This window comes from Bactrocera dorsalis, chromosome 2 (assembly GCF_023373825.1).
Source record: "Bactrocera dorsalis isolate Fly_Bdor chromosome 2, ASM2337382v1, whole genome shotgun sequence".
Taxonomy (NCBI): Eukaryota; Metazoa; Arthropoda; class Insecta; order Diptera; family Tephritidae; genus Bactrocera; species Bactrocera dorsalis.
The window spans coordinates 17,044,726-17,067,762 of NC_064304.1; the positions used below are offsets into that span (position 1 = coordinate 17,044,726).

Here is a 23,037-nt window from a genome sequence, read left to right on the forward strand (position 1 = left end):
AAACAACAACAACAGAAACGAAAACACACAACAAGGAAGTGGAAAACGCAAAAACTTTGTTTGCTGCCACACTGTAGGCCTATGCTAGCTGTAAATGTTGTTGTCATTGTTCTGCGTTGTTGTTGTTGCCCTTTCAATGCGCCTCAGTTATTGCGCGTTTAATTTCAGCTTTTAGTGCAAACGGCGCTGGGCAATGAGAGGTTGCACAAACAACGCGGCTACGTGCATAAGCGAAAAAAAAAACAGTAGCAACAACAAAGCCAATAACAACATAGCGCACACCATTGCAGGAGTGTAGAATGATATAACACATTTGATGTTTTTGGCACGCATGTGGCACTTAAACAATTTCGTCGCGTTCAAAGTTCTTCGTGAAACAGTGAGTGTTGGGGGCCTGTCTGCGCGAGCGAGAGTGAGAAAGACAGCGTTATCCTATAGTCATATATTGGCGTATGTATGTAAGCCAGCTCACTATCGGGTGCACGGCAATAAAAGTCGAAATTGCTTCCTTGGCACGTGATACACTTTACACCTAATGGACAGTTGGCTTTTTGTTGCATGCCACGCACTATGAAAAAACAAAAACAACAGAACTAGTAACTAAATGTGTGAGCCCACAAATGCTTACCTTTGCTCATATTGTAACGGTGTAATGGCGACGGTGGGTGGAGAGAGCTGGTTTTTGACAAAAAAAAAGCAACAACAACAGTTAACTGAACGCAATTGGACATTTTGAAACAAAAACCAGCGTTAAAGTGGTAACATTCAATCGTTTGCTTGACGGTCGCTGACTACGTGACCTTTGGCTCGGCCGCTGCGAGAGTTTAGCTCGCAAAAAGTTGTTCTCATATACATACATATAAGTCTGTATGTCACATATCTGCGTGTATGTATGTGTCCAACATTCACTAGCGCTTCCCGTAGCTCATCAAAAATCGCGACGGAAAGAGCTGTTAAGCTGTGAAAACTGCTAACTGTACCGTTAGCTGTAATAAAAAAAAGAAGCTGAAGAAGAATCTTATGCCTCCATAGTGATCGTCATATTTGTATATATTTATATATACGTATGTGGTACATATGTATGTACGGTTGACAGGCGATGACACAGATTTGTGCCGAAATTGACTAATGTACCGCGAAACGGTTTAAAACTGGCGAGAGGCGAAGAGAGTAACATAAAATAGAATAATAAAATTAAAGAGCACACCATGCAACCAATTTTTGATATTTTTTGTAGTTAAATTCATTCGTTGAACGAGAAAGCACGATGGTCTCGTAACTGTTATAACGGGTGATTTTTTTGAGGTTAGGATTTTCATGCATTAGTATTTGACAGATCACGTGGGATTTCAGACATGGTGTCAAAGAGAAAGATGCTCAGTATGCTTTGACATTTCATCATGAATAGACTTACTAACGAGCAACGCTTGCAAATCATTGTATTTTATTACCAAAATCAGTGTTCGGTTCGAAATGTGAAAATCCGCTTTTTTATCGACAAATTTTGTTCAGCGATGAGGCTCATTTCTGGTTGAATGGCTACGTAAATAAGCAAAATTGCCGCATTTGGGGTGAAGAGCAACCAGAAGCCGTTCAAGAACTGCCCATGCATCCCGAAAAATGCACTGTTTGGTGTGGTTTGTACGCTGGTGGAATCATTGGACCGTATTTTTTCAAAGATGCTGTTGGACGCAACGTTACGGTGAATGGCGATCGCTATCGTTCGATGCTAACAAACTTTTTGTTGCCAAAAATGGAAGAACTGAACTTGGTTGACATGTGGTTTCAACAAGATGGCGCTACATGCCACACAGCTCGCGATTCTATGGCCATTTTGAGGGAAAACTTCGGACAACAATTCATCTCAAGAAATGGACCCGTAAGTTGGCCACCAAGATCATGCGATTTAACGCCTTTAGACTATTTTTTGTGGGGCTACGTCAAGTCTAAGTCTACAGAAATAAGCCAGCAACTATTCCAGCTTTGGAAGACAACATTTCCGAAGAAATTCGGGCTATTCCGGCCGAAATGCTCGAAAAAGTTGCCCAAAATTGGACTTTCCGAATGGACCACCTAAGACGCAGCCGCGGTCAACATTTAAATGAAATTATCTTCAAAAAGTAAATGTCATGAACCAATCTAACGTTTCAAATAAAGAACCGATGAGATTTTGCAAATTTTATGCGTTTTTTTTTAAAAAAAAAGTTATCAAGCTCTTAAAAAATCACCCTTTAGGGGTCTACGCCATTAGCAGCTGACCTGAGATCATTTTGGAGACGAATTATCATGGGGAACGATTAGCCATTCTCAGTGATGGTCAAGTGCCATTTCAGGCAATCTCGTGCGATGAAATTAGATCAGCAATGGTACTGCAGTGCATAAAAATGCTTGATAGTGTTGCCACTATCCCAGGGCACAAAGAATCAATGGAAATTAGCTAGACGATACCCTAGCGAAAGAAGGTGTGACAATCAGTCCGATTGCACCCAAACCGATGTGCCTGGGCTTGGTCAGGCAGGAAAATTTCTGGTAGAGTATGGTACAGAGCGGTTCAAGAAATTAATTGCTGTTTCCAGAGATATATAATATTATAAAGGTCAATGTAACTTTTGCGACTAAAGGGCAGAGATGCCAAACCACATACTCCTGGATTGTCTCAAAAAAATGGAGTCAGGAAGTTGGGCAATCAAATTTGGCTAGAGAACACATTACAAGCATTGACTGAGGAGTCTTACGAAAACTTTTGGATATAACTTTGTTAAACAAAGTCTTGTAGTAAGAGGAGAAGGCACAATAAACCATGGTGCATTTCTCAAATTCAATATAGAATATGTATTAGTGATATCTTATATAAATTTTCCGGGTTAAGAACTACCTTTTTAGTAAAACTGAAAAAATACGCTCAAAGAAGGACCCGGAAATTATAATTAAATTCCCTCAGTAAATGATTCTTCAAAACAGTGAGTATTTTTGAGTTGGTAGCACTGCTTATATAGACTGACATATATTAGCGCGACCTTTCAATTAGATTGTTTACAGCAACTGCTTCACGAAATGTGGTATGAGTTATTGTTTATAGAAATAATGTAATATTCGAAAAAATTGTTCAGATCGGGTTACCATACCACATAGCTTCCATATAAACTAAAGACCTAGTTACTAAAAGAAATGCACCTGTGAAGGGTATATTAGCTTCGGTGTAGATGAAGTTAACGTTTTTTCTTGTTTTTCAATATTTTTGTATAAAATCTTAAAATATATATATTATATCCAAAGAACTTCGAAACATTCGATAGAATTTATTTAAAAACAAGTAAGGAAGGGCTAAGTTCGGGTGTAACCGAACATTTTATACTCTCGCATGATAAAGTGATAATCGAGATTTCATTATCCGTCATTTACCTATCATCATTGGTTCCTAATGTACATATATATTATACAGAGAAGGAATCAGATGGAATTCAAAAGAGCGTTATATTGGAAGAAGGCGTGGTTGTGAACCGATTTCACCCATATTTCGTACATGTCATCAGGGTGTTAAGAAAATATTATATACCGAATTTCATTGAAATCGGTTGAGTAGTTCCTGAGATATGGTTTTGGTCCATAAGTGGGCGACCCCACGCCCATTTTCAATTTTTAAAAAAGTCTGGGTGCAACTTCCTTCTATCATTTCTTTCGTAAAACTAAGTGTTTATGACGTTTTTTGTTAGTCGGTTAACGCACTTTTAGTGATTTTCACCATAACCTTTGTATGGGAGGTGGGCGTGGTTATTATCCGATTTTTTCCATTTTTGAACTGTATATGGAGATGCCTGAAAGAAACGACTCTATAGAGTTTGGTTGACATAGCTATAGTAGTTTCCGAGATATGTACAAAAAACTTAGTAGGGGGCGGGGCTACGCCCACTTTTCCAAAAAAATTAGGTCCAAATATGCCCCTCCCTAATGCGATCCTTTGTGCTAAATTTCACTTTAATATCTTTATTTATGGCTTAGTTATGACACTTCATAGGTTTTCGGTTTTTGCCATTTTGTGGGCGTGGCAGTGGGCCGATTTTGCCCCTCTTCGAACTTAACCTTCTTATGGAGCCAAGAAATACGTGTACCAAGATTCATCATGATATCTCAATTTTTACTCAAGTTACAGCTTGCACGGTCGGACGGACGGACAGACAGACATCCGGATTTCAACTCTACTCGTCACCCTGATGACTTTGGTATATATAACCCTATACCTGACTCTTTTAGTTTTAAGACTTACAAACAACCGTTATGTGAACAAAACTGTAATACTCTCCTTAGCAACTTTGTTGCGAGAGTATAAAAATTCACGAAAATTGCCTAATTTTTCATGGGTTACACTTTACGAAAAAAGCATTAAAAGCCACGTTGTAGTATTCAATTTTCTATCTGTCTATGTCTATGAAACAAGATACTTTTTAAAATATAATAGTTGTAGGCAAGATATGATTTTTTCTATCTGATAATAAGAAAAAATAGAAAACTGTAATTAAGGGGATCTCTGATTGTGTTGCATAGTGCTAGTTTTCTCATTTATACTTTTAAATATATATAAGTTTTTCGTCGTCTGGAAGTAGAACTCGTAACGCGCCCACAAAAGATTAAAGGCAGCTTCGGAGATTTACTTAAAAATAGCGGCTTTGTCGTTAGTGGCGGCAGAGCGGAGTAAATTATTGCCGCGCACCGCGAACATGCGGCCACAGTCAGCGCCACAGCAGCCGCGTCGGCTATGCATCATTTAGTGAACGCAGTTTCAACGCATAACATACATACGAACGCACGCACATAACAATAGGGCGACAAAGCTTAGTAATACGCTTACAATATTCATATATCACATATGAGCCATTTAGGACGCAGCACAATGGCGGGCGCGCCGCTACGCTGGGAGAACCGGCAGCAGCAGGGCCAGCAACTACAACGCTGTTTGCAAACGACTGCCAAACGCCCGCCCCACCGCTACCGCGCGGTAATACGGTTGGTGGGGTGCGGCAAGCAATTATTTTTATTTACTGCCAGCCGCTATGTGGCGCCATTGAAATGATTGCCCCAATACGGAGTTAATTTTTCAGCTGCTTAACGAGCGGAAGTATCCATTTCGTGTGTCTGATTTAAATATGTGTCGCGTCGTCGTTTGGTGTCGTGTCTTCTTGCCACATGTCGTCTACACATTAGCTGCCGTTTTTGTTGCTATCTCCACATATATTTGCCTATTACAACAATCCAATGTCGTTTAAATGAGCATGACACATATGAGCGTAAGCGTCGGCGCGTGTGTGTGTGTGTCTGTGTGCAGTTGCGCCACTTTGCACGCACATTAAAAGCCATGTTAACTGGCGGCAGCAAGTGTTCGCACACTTGTCGTTGGGCGGTCGGCAGAGCGGAAGGCAGCAGGCAGCCGAGGCGGATTTCGCCAGCGTTGCTTTGGACTGTCATAAATGCGCGCGTGTGCGTGCGTTTGGCAGGCAATAAATAGCTTTATGTAGCCTAGCTTTTTAGATAGCAAAAAATACACAAATATCAAAAACAGGAAAAAAACAACAACAAAAGCAAAAAGGAATTGATGTTGCAAAAAATGGCAAAAATTATAAATGGGCGCATGACAAAGGCGGAAGGGCGTTGGCCGCTTGTTGTTGTTGTTGTTGATGATAATTGTGCCGTTGAACGCTCTAAAGCCAGTTGCATGAAATGCTGTAGTTTATTTGTGCTTGCTGCAGCATCTGCATTGTACACACATTGCTCGCTGGCTTAAAGGCTTCATATATTTAACTCTCACTCTCATTCGGTCTTTAGTTTATGTTGCTTTTGTTTTCGCAAATAATTGACAATTTCCGGCATTTTTTATAAGCATTTGTTTAGCATTTTTATTGCGGACAACTAAGCCAGCGCAAATGTGTTTATGAGAAGACTATTTCAGCGGCTTGTTTCTATAAGCTTGCGTCAGAGGGCGCTGCGCGGCAAGTTAATAAAAAAAAAAACAAGGCAAACCTTTCATTTTGGCTGCATAGAAGTTGGTATAACTTTCACAGATGCCTACTTTATACCATATAAGGCAATTACGAGGGCTGCTATATATATTTCTGGAGGTGCAATCTGACATTTCCATTGGAAAGTTTGACATTTTTATACTCTCGCAACAAAGTTGCTAAGGAGAGTATTATAGTTTTGTTCACATAACGGTTGTTTGTAAGTCCTAAAACTAAAAGAGTCAGATATAAGGTTTTATATACCAAAAGGATCAGGATGACGAGTAGAGTTGAAATCCGGATGTCTGTCTGTCCGTCTGTCCATCCGTGCAAGCTGTAACTTGAGTAAAAAGTGAGATATCATTATGAAACTTGGTACACGTATTTCTTGGCTCCATAAGAAGGTTAAGTTCGAAGATGGGCAAAATCGGCCCACTGCCACGCCCACAAAATGGCGGAAACCGAAAATCTATAAAGTGTCATAACTAAGCCATAAATAAAGATATTAAAGTGAAATTTGGCACAAAGGATCGCATTAGGGAGGGGCATATTTGGACGTAATTTTTTTGGAAAAGTGGGCGTGGCCCCGCCCCCTACTAAGTTTTTTGTACATATCTCGGAAACTACTACAGCTATGTCAACCAAACTCTATAGAGTCGTTTCCTTTAGGCATTTCCATATACAGTTCAAAAATGGAAGAAATCGGATAATAACCACGCCCACCTCCCATACAAAGGTTATGTTGAAAATCACTAAAAGTGCGTTAACCGACTAACAAAAAACGTCAGAAACACAAAATTTTACGGAAAGAATGGCAGAAGGAAGCTGCACCTAGGCTTTTTTTTTTAATTAAAAATGGGCGTGGCGTCGCCCACTTATGGACCAAAAACCATATCTCAGGAACTACTACACCGATTTCAATGAAATTTGGCATATAATATTTTCTTAACACCTCGATGACACGTACGATGTATAGGTGAAATCGGTTCTCAACCACGCCTTCTTCCAATATAACGCTATTTTGAATTCCATCTGATGCCTTCTCTGTATAATATATACATTAGAAACCAATGATCATAGCGGAATAAAACTTTACTCAAATACGGTATTTGAGCTGAGGTATCCCTTGTGGAAAAATTGTCGTGATCGGACTATAACTTTTCAAGGTCCCTGATATCGAACACGAAGAACTCAGTGCCTAACCTAACCTAACCTAATTTTTCACCGAAAATGTCGGTAAATCTCTCAGAATTTAATTCTAATTAATTTTACAACAAAATAAAAAAATGTGTAAATAACGGATAATGAAATCTCGATTATCACTTTATCATGCGAGAGTATAAAATGTTCGGTGACACCCGAACTTAGCCCTTCCTTACTTGTTTAGCATAACATCACTCAGAACGTTTTGTCATTTAATCGTGAATTGTTTTATTTACAGGGAATTAAAAAATTCATCTCGGCCAAAAAATGGAATTAACTCGTGAACATTTTCGTGCTATCATTTTTCACAACTTTTGACGTGGATTATCACGACAAGAGTGCTTCGATGAACTAAAATCTTTGTATGGCTATGAAGCACCATCCTATAGCACTGTGAAAAACTGGTACAACGAATTCAATCGTGGCCGACGCTCGCTCAAAGACGAATTCGTCCAAAAACAGCCGTTGTGTCAGAAAACATCGATGCCATACGTGAACTGATAATGCAAGACCGTCATGTAACATACCTTCAGATAGAGGCATGCCTATGCATTTCTCTCACCAGCATACATTCGATATTGCATGAACACCTGTTCGCGTTGGATCCCGCACAATTTGACAATCGCTCAAAAAAAGGCTCGTGTGGATTGGTGTAAAGAAATGCTGAAAAAATACGATCGCGGTGCTTCAAAAGACGTTTATAAGATCGTCACAGATGACGAATCATGGGTCTACGCGTATGAGCCCGAAACAAAACAGCAATCGACCGTGTGGGTCTTTCAAGATGAGCCAAATCCAACGAAAGTTGTTCGTGGAAGAAGCACTTCGAAGCAAATGGTCGCCTGTTTCTTCGGCAAAACTGGTCGTGTGGCGACTGTTCCGCTTGAGCAACGTAGGACGGTCAAATCTGAGTGGTACACCACCATTTGTTTGCCTGAAGTCTTCGCAGAAATTCGAAAAACGAACAAGAGAAGACGAATCATTGTGCACCATGGCAATGCGAGCTCTTACACATCGGCTCAAACCAGCGCTTTTTGACCGGCCCAAACGTCGAATTGATGGGTTATCCGCCATACACCCTAACTTGGCACCCAATGACTTCTTTTTATTCCCACACATCAAGAAAACAATGCGTGGTCAACGATTTTCGTCGCCAGAAGATGCTGTTGAAGCATTCAAAAACCATGTTTTGGTGGTGTCTCAATCGGAGTGGAAAAAGTGCTTCGAAAATTGGTTTGGGCGCATGCAAAAGTATATAAATCTTGATGGAGAATATTTTGAAAAACAAGAAAACCATTTTCGTTGATAAATATTCCTATTTTCGTTATTAGGCCAGAAATATACATAGCAGTCCTCGTAATAGATCTTTAACTTTATTTGCATTATTATGCTTGTATGGCAGCTATACGTTTAGTGGCTCGATCTGTTAAATTTTTTCAGAAATTGTAGAGTTGCTTTAAATAATAATCTGTGCCGAGTTTCGGGAAGATATGTCGTCTAAAAGTTTTTCATATAAGGATTTGATTTCGGTAAATCAGTTGGTGTGGTGGCTATATGCTATACTGATCCGATCTAAAAAAATTCATTGCAAATTGCATTTTTGTCTCAGGTAATAGCTCACTCCAAAATTCGTAAAAATATCTCGTCAAATGAAAAAGCTTTCTATGTAAGCACTTTATTCCGACCGTTCAGTTTGTATGGCAGCTATATGTTATAGTGGTCCGATATTAGCAGTTTCGGCAAATAAGGATTTACTTGGGGAGAAAAGTACGCGTATAAAATTTCAGATCCATACCTCAAAAATTGAGGAATTATTTTGCGGGTGTACTACCAGATAGACTAATGGACATGGCTTAATCGAAACAGCTCGTTGCGCTGATCGGGGTATTAAAAAGTTATTTAATTGAGTTATTTGAAGTCTTTATAGTAAATAAACCGATCAAGAAATTATACATTTTTCGTTTTTATCTTTCAAATAAAGCTGGTTTGTTCTGTTTCTCTTCATTTTAAATTTTGATAGAGCGCTTTTTAGTTTTGTTAAAGGAATTTCGGTATAACTCAATTCAGAAGCCAAAGTCTTCCTCTAATCTGACCCCAATCCTCTTTGATTGCTTGCATTGTGTGCACCTCTCCGTTGCAATTATTAGAACCACTGCAGAAATGTGCAAATGCAAAAACAATTGCGTTTGTTTAAGCGTCTTTCGATGCACCAGCAAGCAAGTTCAACCATTCTGTCCTCTGACAGTTCAATGTTGAATGGACATTGCCATCGGTTTAGATGCACGTTGACGGAAGTGCTCATTCGCAAATGCTAATGGCAGCCGTGTCAGTGTCAGCGGCAGCGTTGGGCTCGCCAACGTCATTAACATGCGGCACGCAATTAAAATGCATTTTGAAGTGTCGTCATCTCGTCGTAACTGTGGAGTCGCCAGTTGAGCATCATTGAATATTATTGATTTTTAATGTGTGTGGGTTCGTATGTATATATATATATATTTGTATAAGCTTGCAAGTGCCTGTGTTCGGGTAGATGTAGATATGTAGCGTTATGTATAGTACATATTTCTCGAGTTTCAAAATTTGAATAATAATTTGGCAGCACTCGAAATCACTACACAGAGCTGACCTTTAAGGTAAAACGCACTTAAGGTGAATCTTAATTAGAGACAAATTCATGGAGTAATACATTACAATCTTATATTTAATAAGAAAATCGTTATCATTTTGAATAGCTTATATATAACATTCTTCTTTATTGGCGTAGATACTGCTTTTATATATCACCGGCATATAAAAAAAGTTGCTTGCACACTGTGTGCCACCTACCTACCATAAAATAGTACGAAAAGAGAGATTATTTTAATGAAAATTTTAAATAAATTGTGTTTGTGTAAATAATATGGCGGTATAGTTGATTTTCTGGTCGAAAATTCGTGCTTTGAAAAAAATGCACTGTGGTTAGCCAATGCGTATGAGTAACATTTTGCATACTATCATTGTAGGCAGACAATTAGGATCTTGGAAAGAGTTACGTATGCTGCTTTGAATTATTTCTTTATTTATTTGGTAATAAAAAATTGTGACCCTATCTCAACACCATTTCATTATTATGATGTTTATTAAATTTTGTTCATTTTCATAATTTATTCAATACGTGGTGGCCCAAACCGTCCCAATACTCATGTTCAGTGTCGTCCAGTGTACAAATAAATATTTATTAATTTTGTAAATATATAATTTACGATGTATAAAATACAAAGTAAGATAATAATATAAAAATTATGACACCTTATAATAGTTACATAGTTGTTTAAGAATGTTGTTCCAGGTTCTTTACAGTTGGATTTTTTCTGTTTTTACAGTTTTTTCCTCCAAATATGTACCTCACTTTATTTTATTACCTATGCCTCTTTTATTAGGTGGCACTCAAAAATCATAACTCTAGCATATTTACGACATCTTCCACTTTTGCTACTCTTGCCGCCTAATTTAGCATTACAACTTACATAAATATCTTCGAAAGTGTTGCTCTCAATAATTTTGTGTTGTTTCATGTATTTACGCCTCATATTCTAAGTCTAATAAAAATGTATAATAAAGAATGGGAATGTGGAAATTTTAGTTATTTTCCTATGGCATTAAGAGTGGAGACTCAAACGATATGTGAGTGTGTGAATTATTACTGAAGCTCTGCGTGTTCTTTTTGCTTCCTTTGGGCTGTGATATATTTATCGTACTTCGGGACATACATACATATGTATGAAATAATATTGGTATATGGTGAGGTGGTACTCCCGATGCTTATAGCATAGTCTTGCCAATGACAAGTGCACAAGAGATGCTCTTTTGTTTCCCTGGTGCCTTTCCCCAGATATTTTCGGCAGTCTTCTCGATCTGTTAGTCGCATAGGTAGCTTATTCCATCGGATTTTGATTTTCTTTACATTGTGGATCACGTTTTCGCGTTTTAGCCGTACATCAATCTTGGCAATCTCGTCTACTATTTCATTGCCCTCGGTGCCTTTGTGGCCTGGTACCTAGTGAAAGTGAAGTTGCTTGCTTCTGGCAATGCTTTTCCGGTACGAATATGATCATCGCTTCCAATCACGCCTCTATCAGAGAATCAATGATTTTCAAAATTTTTCAAATTTTTTCGAATTTAAATATTTCCGAGTCAAACCATTTCCACAAATGCTCACTTTAAGCTTTTCGATCAACAAATTACAGCACTTTAAGGCAAATGTGCTGCTCCATTAGGGGGAAACTCGCATTTATTTATATATTTCTGCATATGAGTATAATGATTTTAACCGTAATACGAAAATGGAGTTTAATGTCATTTCAATTTCTAGTGCCACCACTTAACATTCGCAATTAAAACGAATGGCTTCATAAAAATATGCAAATTAAAAACACAAACACACCCACGCAAAAACAAAAAAATAAAAACAATAAAAAAAATAAATACCTGCTGCTGCAAGCGGCATAGAAAGTGAAGAAATTACTTAAAAGCCAAGACACGCACACACATACACATACACGTGTATATTTGTCAGATCTGAAGCTATCAACAAAGTGGAGAGCGCCCATTATATTATCCACGTGCATAAACTGAATGTAAGCCAAACCATAATTTGGCCTATTAACCTGTAAATGAATGAAGAGGATGTCGCACACGAAGGCCTATAAATGCCGACACACACACAACTCGCACATAAAGTGGTTCCTACACAAGCTCAAGGCATACAAAGCGACATGTGGGCGCTTATATATTTGTATACATACATATGCATATCTATATATGTAGGAGCGCATAACCACTTGCAAATGTACGAATGTTGAAGTATGCAGCATATACGCCTGAGTTTGACTTGCGAACGAAACGGGAAACGGATATGTGAGCCGAAACGCCGATAGTTGGACATTCGTAGGTTGTAATGTCAACACTGCAAACCGAAGCGAGTTGCTCTTTACTCGCTGTCGGCTCTCTTTTCCGTCTCATGAGCTCTCTTTCTCCGACTTCAAGCGCTCTCTTAACTATTTCAAAGTTCGTTCGTTCCCATGGGGCGCGCTCGCGGTTGTTGAAATGAAAATGGAACGCACCTTGTGTAATATAAAACTTCAAATCAGCGCTTATCGTTGAGCGCAAATTGCATCGCCTTGTACGGGACCCTCTGCGCTGTGCGGAGCCTTCCTTGTTGAAGTGAGCATTTTTGCGCTTCGTTTATTAAATTAATGAATTTGTGTGTTTTAATTAAAAGCGAATGTGTGCGTAAGTGGCATTAGCATACAAGTGCCAACATGTCGACCGGCACTTTGAAATCTTAGCATTAAAAAAATTTGTACACACCATAATCAATGTAGTTTTTAATTGCTTTGACGATGTGTTTGACAAACATAACTTACAAATAAAATTTAAGGAGACTTTAGATATGACAAATTTTGAGCTGACCGAATAATTTTCAGTCAGAGTTGAAATTTAATTGTTGTTGTTTGACATCATTAATAATCATTACTTTAAATACTTGGGAATATTGAAATTCATATTTCCGTTTCTTTCGGATTTTTCTTTTGTTTTGGAAAAACTTTTCTAGTATTTCAAACGATAATTCACTAGAAACATTATTTAAATAAACAAACGGCCAGGAAAAAGAAATTTGCCACACATTCCTGATCAACAGTGGCGTTTTAGTTTATATGAATAATTTTTTTGGAAATTGTAGCGGTGAATCAGGTAATAATCTGAACCAAAGGCGATACCTTTTCAAAAAATAAAGTTTCCCATACTAGAACTTGAGTTGGATCGGTCAATTTCTATGGCGAATATTTGCTACAGTTGTTGTATCTGCACAATTTCTTTGGAGATTATAAAAATGCCTTGAATAATATTCTATGCCAAATTTCGTGAAGATATCTCGTCTTCACAAAGGTCCATCATCCTGATCACTTCCACGAGCCTGCTGCGCGCGAAAGAGGTGATTTGATGCCTGTCCACGTAGATGGATCCTAGGGCTTAAGCCTGCTTCTCATAATTGCTGGACAATCCAGAACCAGTTGTTTTGGAGTTTCTTTTTCTATGTCGCAGAATCTGCAGTTTGCGCAAGGGACTATGTCCATGTGGAAGAAGTGCCTCCCTGCCTACAGCCTGTAGTGCCCTGTGTAGAGCACGAAACGGGGGCGGAAATGTTAGATTGATCATTTCCTTAAACCTTGCAAGGTTGTACCCTCCCAAAAGTACTTGGTATGGCGCATACCTGTTGTCTGTCGCAAATGCTGTTCTCTTCTCACTCTTTCTTCTGTGCGGAGCAGCTCGTTTATAGTCTGGGACCCCACTGTAAGGCTTGGTTCTGGCCTCGTCTTCCTGGACGCTGCCGCAGAGCGGGCTGGTTCGTCGGCCAGCTTATTACAGGCTACCCCTTTAAGCTCCGGCACCTAGATTAGATGTACCAAGTTGCACAGCCTGGCAGAGGCGGTTCAGCCTTCCTATACACTCTTCCACTAAAAGCGATTTAACCGCATACGCATAGATCGTCTTTAGTGCCGCTGGTGTAGTCCCATTACTATTAATAGTTTGGTAATAGCGGTCCCGCTGACTGCTCCAATGCCGATGTTTTTGAGCCTTCAATGTACCACTGGATAGGGCCGGTCCTCAGTAGTAGATTGAGGGTGCAATCGTTCCACTCTGTCTTACTGCCGACAATAACCCTCAACTTCTTTGTGAAGTTAAGAAAGACATATATCGCGCTAATCTCGTAATTATCCAGCAAATCCTTAAGGTAAGCGGTGAGTTGGTACAGAACAGTGTTAATGGATCTGCGATTTCAACAATCTTTTCCATCCTTATTAGCACGGAGAATGTGAGACTAATTGGCCTGAATGATTTGGCTAACGAGTAGTCCTTCCTTTCTATTTATAGGATGGTGCTGACAGAACGAGAAGATTGCAGGAAATGTTTAGAGCAGGGCACCAGGGAAAAAATGGAGAATCTCTTGTGCACTTGTCTCATATTGGCAAGATTACGTTGTAAGCATCTGAGGTCCCCATATACACTGCAAGATGTATCGATATTGTATCGATTGCCTCACACAGAGTCTTTTGAAATTCGCGTCAAGCGCAGGTATCCTAGAGAATGACTACTCCTTGTGGACTTAGCAACTGAACTCCATCTAGTATCGCGAAGGACCAAAACTGGCTATGCGTTGCTTATTGGCCAGATTAACCTAACCTCTAAAATATAATTGAAGATATTCAGTTTCCACGCGCTGTTTGCATGGTCCAGACCGAGTCAAATTTGGTATAATGTCCTAACCTCAACCGATGTACGATGACTACATCTAAGCCACGGGATCAAAATGCGAAGCAATAATATGAGAGTTGATTTTCTGGGACCATCTAAAAGAATACATTAGCTTATAGAAGACGTTAGTAGACCAAATTCCTTATGTTCCTCAAAAATTTGTTGTTAACAACGGGCTGTTGTTTCAGAAAACTACCAACTAAGGACTAGTTGCCGAGTTATGCATTTACTCTTAATTAAATAATAATCCGAAATAAGTAAAAATTAGTTTGTATACCTTCTTTCAGTTTGAAACGAAAACTCAAATAGAATAAATATGTATACATATATTGTATATATGTACATATATAGTGTGGCACATGGTGCGGCGCCGCTACCTTTTTCACCTTGCGGTTAAAAGCCACATCTTCCTAGACTGCTGCTCGTCTTATTATGAAGACTAATTTCTTTTTATGTGCACACGCTCTCGCATCATCATCATAATTGCTTGCCACACATGCGTCAACACTTTCACTAATTTGACGCAGTTGCATGCAACACTGTTGTTTTATGCCGCATAACTTTGTTGAAAGCAGTCGAGAATATCTGCTTTGGCGCTTTGTTGTCACTCACTTATACTATATTTTGCTTCATTGTTGCCTCAATTATTATATGCTGTTGCTGTTGTTGTTGGGAAAAGAACACAAGTGCATTATATTGTCATTTAATATACGTTTGTGTGTGTGAGTGTGTGTATACGCTTGACTACTCATTTACGTATTTGCAGCGCAATGCAATTATGTGTCGAAACGCCTTGATTGCAACACGTGCAACACGACTAATTCTCATTCTCACACTTAGCATTGTTCAACTATTTATTTGTGTTTATACAGTTTTAAAATGTGGCATTTGTGTGAGCAAGTTTAGTAGTGTGTGCAGCAGCTCCTTTGTGTGGCATGAAATTAAAAAATTGCTATCTATATTTTAAGTGTGAATGCACAAGTGGTATGCGTGACACAATAACAACGTTGCGCATTATTTCAAAAGCACAAAACATAATAAAAATAAGTCGAAGGGTAACTGCGGCTGAATCGAAGCTCTAATACCCTTTACAGGTTTGATTTTTGATTGCTTAATTGCAAAAAGGAGTTTTCCTTACTTTTGATCGGACAGTCCGTGTGGCAGCTATTTGGTATTGTGATCGGGTTTGAACAATTTTTACAGGAGCTGTAACGCTGTTAGTGTTAATAATTAATCTATGTTAAACCTCATGAAGATATCTTTTCAAGAAAAGAAAAAAACTTTTTTGTACTAGGCCTTGATTTTGCCAGATCATTTTGTATGACAAAATTGGAAGCCGAATATCGGAGAGAGGGCAAAAAAGGCATCGATGGTCTTGTACTGCTGTAGCCTCTACCATTGACAAACGGTGGGGTATATCATAAAAAGTGGGCCTTTGGCTCTACGGCATCTTAAGCAAGACCATTATGTTCTATGGAGTCTTTATGTAGTGGAGAGCTTTAGAAAATACTACAATTTCGCAGAAACTCGAAAGCATTCAACGGGTGGCGTTGATCGGCATGTGAGGTACACTAAGGAACACTCCAAACGAGGTGCTTAACGCTATCCTGCACATCTTGCACATGTACATCGCCGGAAGAGGTATAGCTGTGAAAGTAGCTATCAGACTCGGAGATTGTGGGTTCCTAAAAGAACACGCGTTTGGACACTCGGAGATCCTCACTCACTTTGACTTCATACCACATCATTTGGATCATGGTGTCGCCCAACCGAACTCTGCTGGCTTCTTCTCTACCCACAAAGCGGCGAGGGAATTGTGGTTGAGAAAAAGTCGTTAAGGAGAGGGGCAGTGAGCTTCTTCATGGATGGGTCAAAGCTTGGGAAAAAGGTTGGTGGAGGGGTCTACTGTCGGGAGCTCTCTATGTATCAACTCCAGTTTCAGACTTCCTGACTATTGTGGTGTCTTTCAGGCCGAGGTTGCTGCGAAGTGCAATGGAAATTAAACGCCTGTGCAAATTTCTTTTGGCTAATAAGCTTTTTGCTAATTTATAGTTCGTACAGAGGAGTTCTTGTTTTCTATGGCATCACAAATGACTCCATGCGGTCATTGATCAGCCATCCAACGTAACCTAATCTGAGCAGAAAAGCACATGTGTAAAATTTCAGATCGATATATTAAAAACAGAAATACTGGTTTGACAGAAAGACAGACGGTTATGAATAAATCTACTCAACTCGCCCCAAAAGGGCTCCGAGGTTTTCTTTTGGGTGTTACGAACATTGTGGCAAACTTAATGTAATATGAGGGTCTGAGTTAGGTTAGGTAAGTTTGGTAGGTCAGTGAGCCACGTATGGAGTTCAGTTATTAAGTGCATGAGGAATAGTCGTTCTTTAGGATGTCAGCAGTTGATGCAAATTTCAGTAGACTCTGTGGCCACACTATCGTCACCAATGCAGGGCAAGGGCACCATTGCTCCATTGTTTCCCTGGTGCATTGCTCTAGACATTTTCTGGAATCTTCTAGATCGGTCAGCTTCATTCTGTCAGCGTGTGTCCCCACCAGACAATGGCCAGTTAGTATTCCGATCATGCTCCTCCAGTCTCTTGTATCGAGTGCTAGTAGGAATTTTAGGAATTCCGATCTACTGTCTTACACATGACTTTTGCTGTTTCTCATCCAGATAGCGCATGTTGAGGGTATAAAAATGTCGAACAATTTCAACCCAAATTTAAATTTTTTTGTAAAAATGATTGCCAAAAATATACTTTTGTTTAAAGGGGTATAAAGAAAGCAAAATAAAATCCTCTAACCGCACCTCAGTTTATACGTACATTATTTTTCAATGCTTGCATGTGTGTGTGTATTTGCGAAAACACCGTTGTCTGCCCGGGTGTGTGTGCTCCCCTACAATTGTATTAATGAAAATGAAATACAATTTTTCTGCAAGTTTTGTACTCCTTTCACCATACTACCCCCTTTACTTATAAGTATGCGTGCAACTGTATTTTTCCACTTCTTTTTGCACCTCTTCTTTGCCACGGCATTATCCATTTCATTGTTTGCATTTTTCTCACACGTAAACAACAATTAAAAGTTTTTCCAACGGACAATGGCTTGGCCACAAACGCAAGCACTCAGTTATATATGGTACACACGTACATACACTCACCACACTGACGTTCAACTCGCTCATTTACCGTTGCCGCTGCCACCACCCGCGTGTGCGCCAATCCGCAATTATCGCTTAGCAAATCTACTTCCTTTTAATATCTTCACCAAATGCGTGGAGTGTAAACAAGAAAATAAGTAACAAAGCAAAAACAGCAACAGCAGCAGCAGCAACAACAATTGCCACAAACAGCGGCTGTGGCAACAAAAATAATAAGTAGTAAATCTAGCTTCATCAACGAAAACAAATACAGCATCAGCTTGCTTGCACAACAACGAGTTTGGCGAGCGCGTTCTTCCCAGCGCCAGCACCGTTAGGTATAACAGCAGCCGTAGACACGTCAGCACCAGCAACAACAGCAATAACAATTGCTGCAATGAGTAATGGCAAAAGCAAATCAAAGAATTTTCGTAATTTACTCTCATCGTTTGTGTTTGCTTTAGTGCAACAACAAATGCAACAATAGCAGCATTAACAGGAACAACGACAACAGTAGCAGCGAAATCAAGTGTTTGTCGCGACGCTGCGCGCCTAAAACAGCGCACATTGATACAGCGCATTCCGTTGCTCTTTCCCATTCCGTTCCGTTCCCATTTCGTTCCGCTTGTGTGTTGCGTACTGTGCGTATTGGCCACTTTTATTGTTATTGTGCCATGCAATTGTGAAAATCATCTCTTCTTATGCTGATAACGAAAGTGTCTTCTTTGCCGTTTCATTCGCGACTATTTGGTTGGAAGCGCCGATGGCTTTGCTATTTCGGTATTTTGTTAGGCCACAAACAATTGTGACGGCTTGTAGTGAGTAAGGTCTTGAGTTCGTTGTTTAGAGCTGCCAATGGGTTTTAATTTTAAAATTTTGGTGGCTGCTTGGTAGATATTTTTCTTGCGGCATTATTATTTATTGCTCTAATCTTAATAATCAAAGGTGTATTTTAGTCTAGAAGCATAAATTTAATTTTTGAAAATTCGAAAGAAAGGCAATTAATGATTTTACAATTTTTTTTTAATAGTTATTAATTAACCTTGTAAGAATACAAAAAAAAATAAAAAAAAATTAAAAATTAGCAGTTGTTGTAGGCGGTCTAAAAAAACTGGCTCGTGACCATATTCACCATTTCAAAAGCATTTTTTTAGCATTTTTTTAATTTTTATTAGTTTTAATTGTGTTTTAATAATTAGGAAAGGGTTAATTTTCAAGAATTATTTGCAATTAAAAATACTCAGGAACCGGCGCTCACGGTGACCCAGCCGACATTTATTTCACATAGGTATTGATATGTGTTTGGAACAACTCACAGAGAATAATCCACTATGCAGTGGATGCAGTGCAGCGCAAACGAGAAGGATTCAGACATGTCAGAACCCTGCACTCCAGACAATAACGGGATGCCTTTTGATATCTTCTATCGAGCATCTGCACAGTGAGGCCTATATGCTCCCAGTAAGGGAGCAGAGAGAACTCCTTTCCAGACAGTTTTCGTAAAAAACATCCCTGCAGTCTCCTGCTTGGAGCGGAACCGCCTCTTAGGAGCATCAGGAGGTCCTTTCTTAACTATATTGACGACATATGACAACACACCGACCAAACTACGTACGCAACCAACTTCAGACCCATTACGGATGACGAATTCGAGTTGCCTCGATAATCGAGAATGATCCTTGCGCAGCTTGGTTATGGATACTGTATCAAATTAAATTCCTACTTATCCATAATCGACCCGGAAATATCAAATATATGTTCAGCATGCATCGGGTCCCGCATGACACTAACCACCCATTTACATGCCCAGCTAACTTTACACATATGAAACCCCTCTCGCTATGATCTAACCACGTCGAAGTAGCACTTTTCTTAGAACTACCGTTGTATGACAACTTATCTGAACCTTACCACCCAAACGGGGACTATATAACCGTTACAACAACAATAATCTACTACGAGCTATTTTCTTGCACGGCAAAACTCTTAATACGGACTTGTTTTGTCCTCAATTAGAATGACTGCAGTAAGAGACCGCACAGAAGTAACCAGGTTTGACCACTATGAGAAGAAAGCGGACTGGTCTGTGTTCCCTGAGAACTCCGCCAGGAAACACACATCCAAAGTGATTCGTCAGATGTTTCGAGAGTTTAGTTCTGAGGTTCTTATGCATCCAGTTATAATCAGGTCTTATCCCTCAATCGCAAGACCATAGTAATGTTACTTTACGGGACACTGAAACCAAAAGAATTTACGCAAAAACTAAATTCAAACTTTTATCTTATTTATATTTAGTACAACAAAGCAATTTTTAATTATTAATTAATAAATTTGATAATCGACAAACTTAATATATGTGCTGATTCAAAATATAAATTCAAAACTACCGTTCCTTTACCACTTTGTACCCGCTATGCTGCACTGAGAGCAAATACTCAGCTCACTTTGCCTGCACCGGCAAACGGTAAACGGAAATATGTGTCAAAGAGAAGTTGCACTCTCACGTAGCGCAAACTTCCGCTCATCACGCGTAGTGTCGCTAAAGCCAGCAACCCAGTGTCAGCATCCGGCGCTCCCACGAGCTGCAAACGAACGTGGACGACGAGTTTACTTCGTTGCCACTTCTGCTGTTGCTGCTGTTGGTTTCGGTTTCGTTGCACACGTTTCACCAATTGCGCTCAGTGCCCTTGCTCAGCGCACACGAAGGCACACACAGCGCAGTGGAACATCGTGTGCGACGTCAACACCAACTTCCGTCACAGCATCGCTTTGCCGTTATTGCCAAATTGGGTGAGCTGTGATGATGCTGGCCGTTCATGCTGCTGTCGTGTTGGTTACAAATCAAACGAATGCTATTGCTCGGGTGTTGTCCATGCTGCCGCTGCCACTAGCGACGCTATTAGCGCTGTTAGCGTTTTGCGCTGCTGTGACGACTGTTGTTGGCGCCGCTGCTACTATTTGGCTTTGCCGAATGCTGCTGTTACTGCTGCTGTGTCCCAATCGTCACACGATGTGCTGCTACTAAAAATGAAACTGAAACACGCGTTACGGTATTCGGCTAACGACTTGCCAGTCAGTCTCAAAGGAACTTTTGTGCGGTTCGGTTCGGTTCGGTTTGATGTGTTGCACGTGCAAAATACATATTTCCCAACGTCGTGCGCTCGACTTTTCAGTGGTTATTTCGTTGCGGCGCTAGTGCTTGGCCCACATTATGTACGCGTCCTCATTACGTGAGATTTGGTGGCATTATTGTGACATACAAGATTTTTTACTAGTAGTACGGTGAATATTGTGCAATATTTTTGCAACAATTGAACTGCGCTCAACGTATATGTTTGGTAAGAAAGAAGTGTGAATCCAATAAGTGACAGCCATTATTAGTTATCCAGTTGCCTGTGTACTAAGCAATTGTTTGTGGCACGTTTATGTGGCAATTAGTTGTTGGTGCTCTTGCTGGGCCAGCAGCGCATGTGCAATTATTGTAACTTTCCATGAATTTATAGCGCTTACTTTTGCAAAACAAGTTTCGTTCGCGTTCATTGCGTGTGGCAAGCAGCCGGCTTAGCCAGCACACGTTACAAGTGCAATTCTCTGCCTTTGCGCTAGTGTAAGCGTGTGCGTGTATTAGTCTCTCATACCGCCGTTCTGTCAACGCTGGTGGAGTAAACTTTTATTGACGCGCTTGTTTTGGTTGTATCTCGACGCTGACGCGCTACTTGAGGGTCTGTTGGCCGCGCGCCTACGTTTTGTACGTTCGCTGTTATGCGCGCGTGTTTTGTGAATATTTACATAAATAATCTAAGTGATTTTCAATCCTAATTTCCATAGCGCTACAAGCCATTGTTGCTGCCATTACGCGTAATATACTATAGTGTCACATAATTCTCTCTCGGCAAGAAACACACATACACACAAGCAATACAGAAATACCTTAGTGAAGCGCGTAGTGACAGTGGCTGCTCGTAAAATGTTTGATATACTCACTGCGACACCTGACTGGCATACCGACACGTACTAAAGACAACCTATCTGCGCTCCCATTGCGTCCACTACACTTGCTTACAACGCCATCAAACGCGTGCAACGTGCTGCTAAAGGACACTCAAGTTGTGCCGCATTGAGTTAGCTCGCCTGCTGGCTTACTACTTACTGCTTCGGTGTGTGTTTGTGCCCGTTGTGCTTCTCGTAAAATATCACCGTTGAACGTGTGCGGATTAGAAAGCCACAAGCGCGGAGGCAAGTACCGCGGTCGCAGCGCGGCGCTGGCTATGTAAATAGCGCGTTGCTTGTGCGCCACTGACTCTACTTTCCGGGTAAGTCTTTTTTATTTTATCTAGCTTGTTTGTTATTTATTTACGTGTGTAGGTGAGTGCGCGCTCGCAATTCGTAGCAACGCAGCTCTTTACGTGGGTTTTACCTCTGCCGTGTGCAGCTATCTCTGGCCTCTGTATTGTCTGTGCCGCGTGTGGCAAGCGAACATTTTAATTTTCTTTCAATGTAATGCCATTTGCTCTTACACTTTTTCCACGCGCGCATAAACATAAACAATCGACGTTGTTATTTTTGTTGTTGCTGCCCTTTTCTCCAACTCCTGCCAGTTGAGTGTAAAATAATTTACAGCGTCAGCTGGTTTTCTCGCAATTGTTTTTTGTACAAACATATATTTTTTGGAGGGGAATTTCATTGCGTACGTTGTGGTGCTCTTCCTACAGACAGACATAGATACAGACATATGTACATATACAGTAAAAACAAACAACAGTCAGTCGTGTTGTGTGGCAAAGCAATTTCGTTGCTAAATAAAATATTTTGCTAAAGGTAATTGGTGGCACGCAATTTGCGCTCATTTCTGTGTCTGAATGTGTGTGTGGTTGTAAGAAGCTTTACTTTGCGGATTTATGATGCGTTGAAGTGTTTGTTGGTATCTGAGATGGCGCTAATGTTGCATAGTGCTAGGCCGTTGTGTGTCTGTTCATTTGGCTTGTATGCTTGCCTCCTACATTTGGAGAATTTACAGTCGAGTAACGTGTGATAAGCGCTAACGGCTAACGGTGAGCTGCTTGCCATGCAAATGCTATGCGCCGCGACCGGTACGCATGCCGCGCATAATTGTGGCAGGTTTGTATGTGTGTGTAGATGTAGTATGTTTGTATATGTAGCATCGGCGTTTGGTAGTTAGCTTCTGAACTGGCGGCCGATAAACTTTGCGAGTAATTATTTTTAATTATTCAGCTGAAGTTACGTGCAACACGGGCTTTTTATGGTTTTCATGTCAAATGTTTGAGTGTTTGTTGTTTTGTGTTGTACAGATAAGTAATTAATAGGGGTTATTATAGAAAAATGTAATCGAATTCTTAACTCCTGGTTTTTAATATATTTACAATGCAATATTTATTACG

At 40.0% G+C, this 23,037-nt stretch overlaps 1 protein-coding gene across 2 annotated transcripts in view; it reads left to right on the forward strand.

The window, feature by feature from the left end:
* The first annotated feature begins 20,567 nt into the window (after positions 1-20,567).
* The window catches only part of LOC105225748 (uncharacterized), a 357,778-nt gene continuing 355,308 nt past the window's right edge, over positions 20,568-23,037 (forward strand). For both annotated transcript variants that reach the window (XM_049449564.1, XM_049449565.1), the window contains exon 1: positions 20,568-21,951. The gene's annotated coding sequence lies outside the window, so the exon portion shown is untranslated. The remainder of the gene's footprint in view (positions 21,952-23,037) is intronic.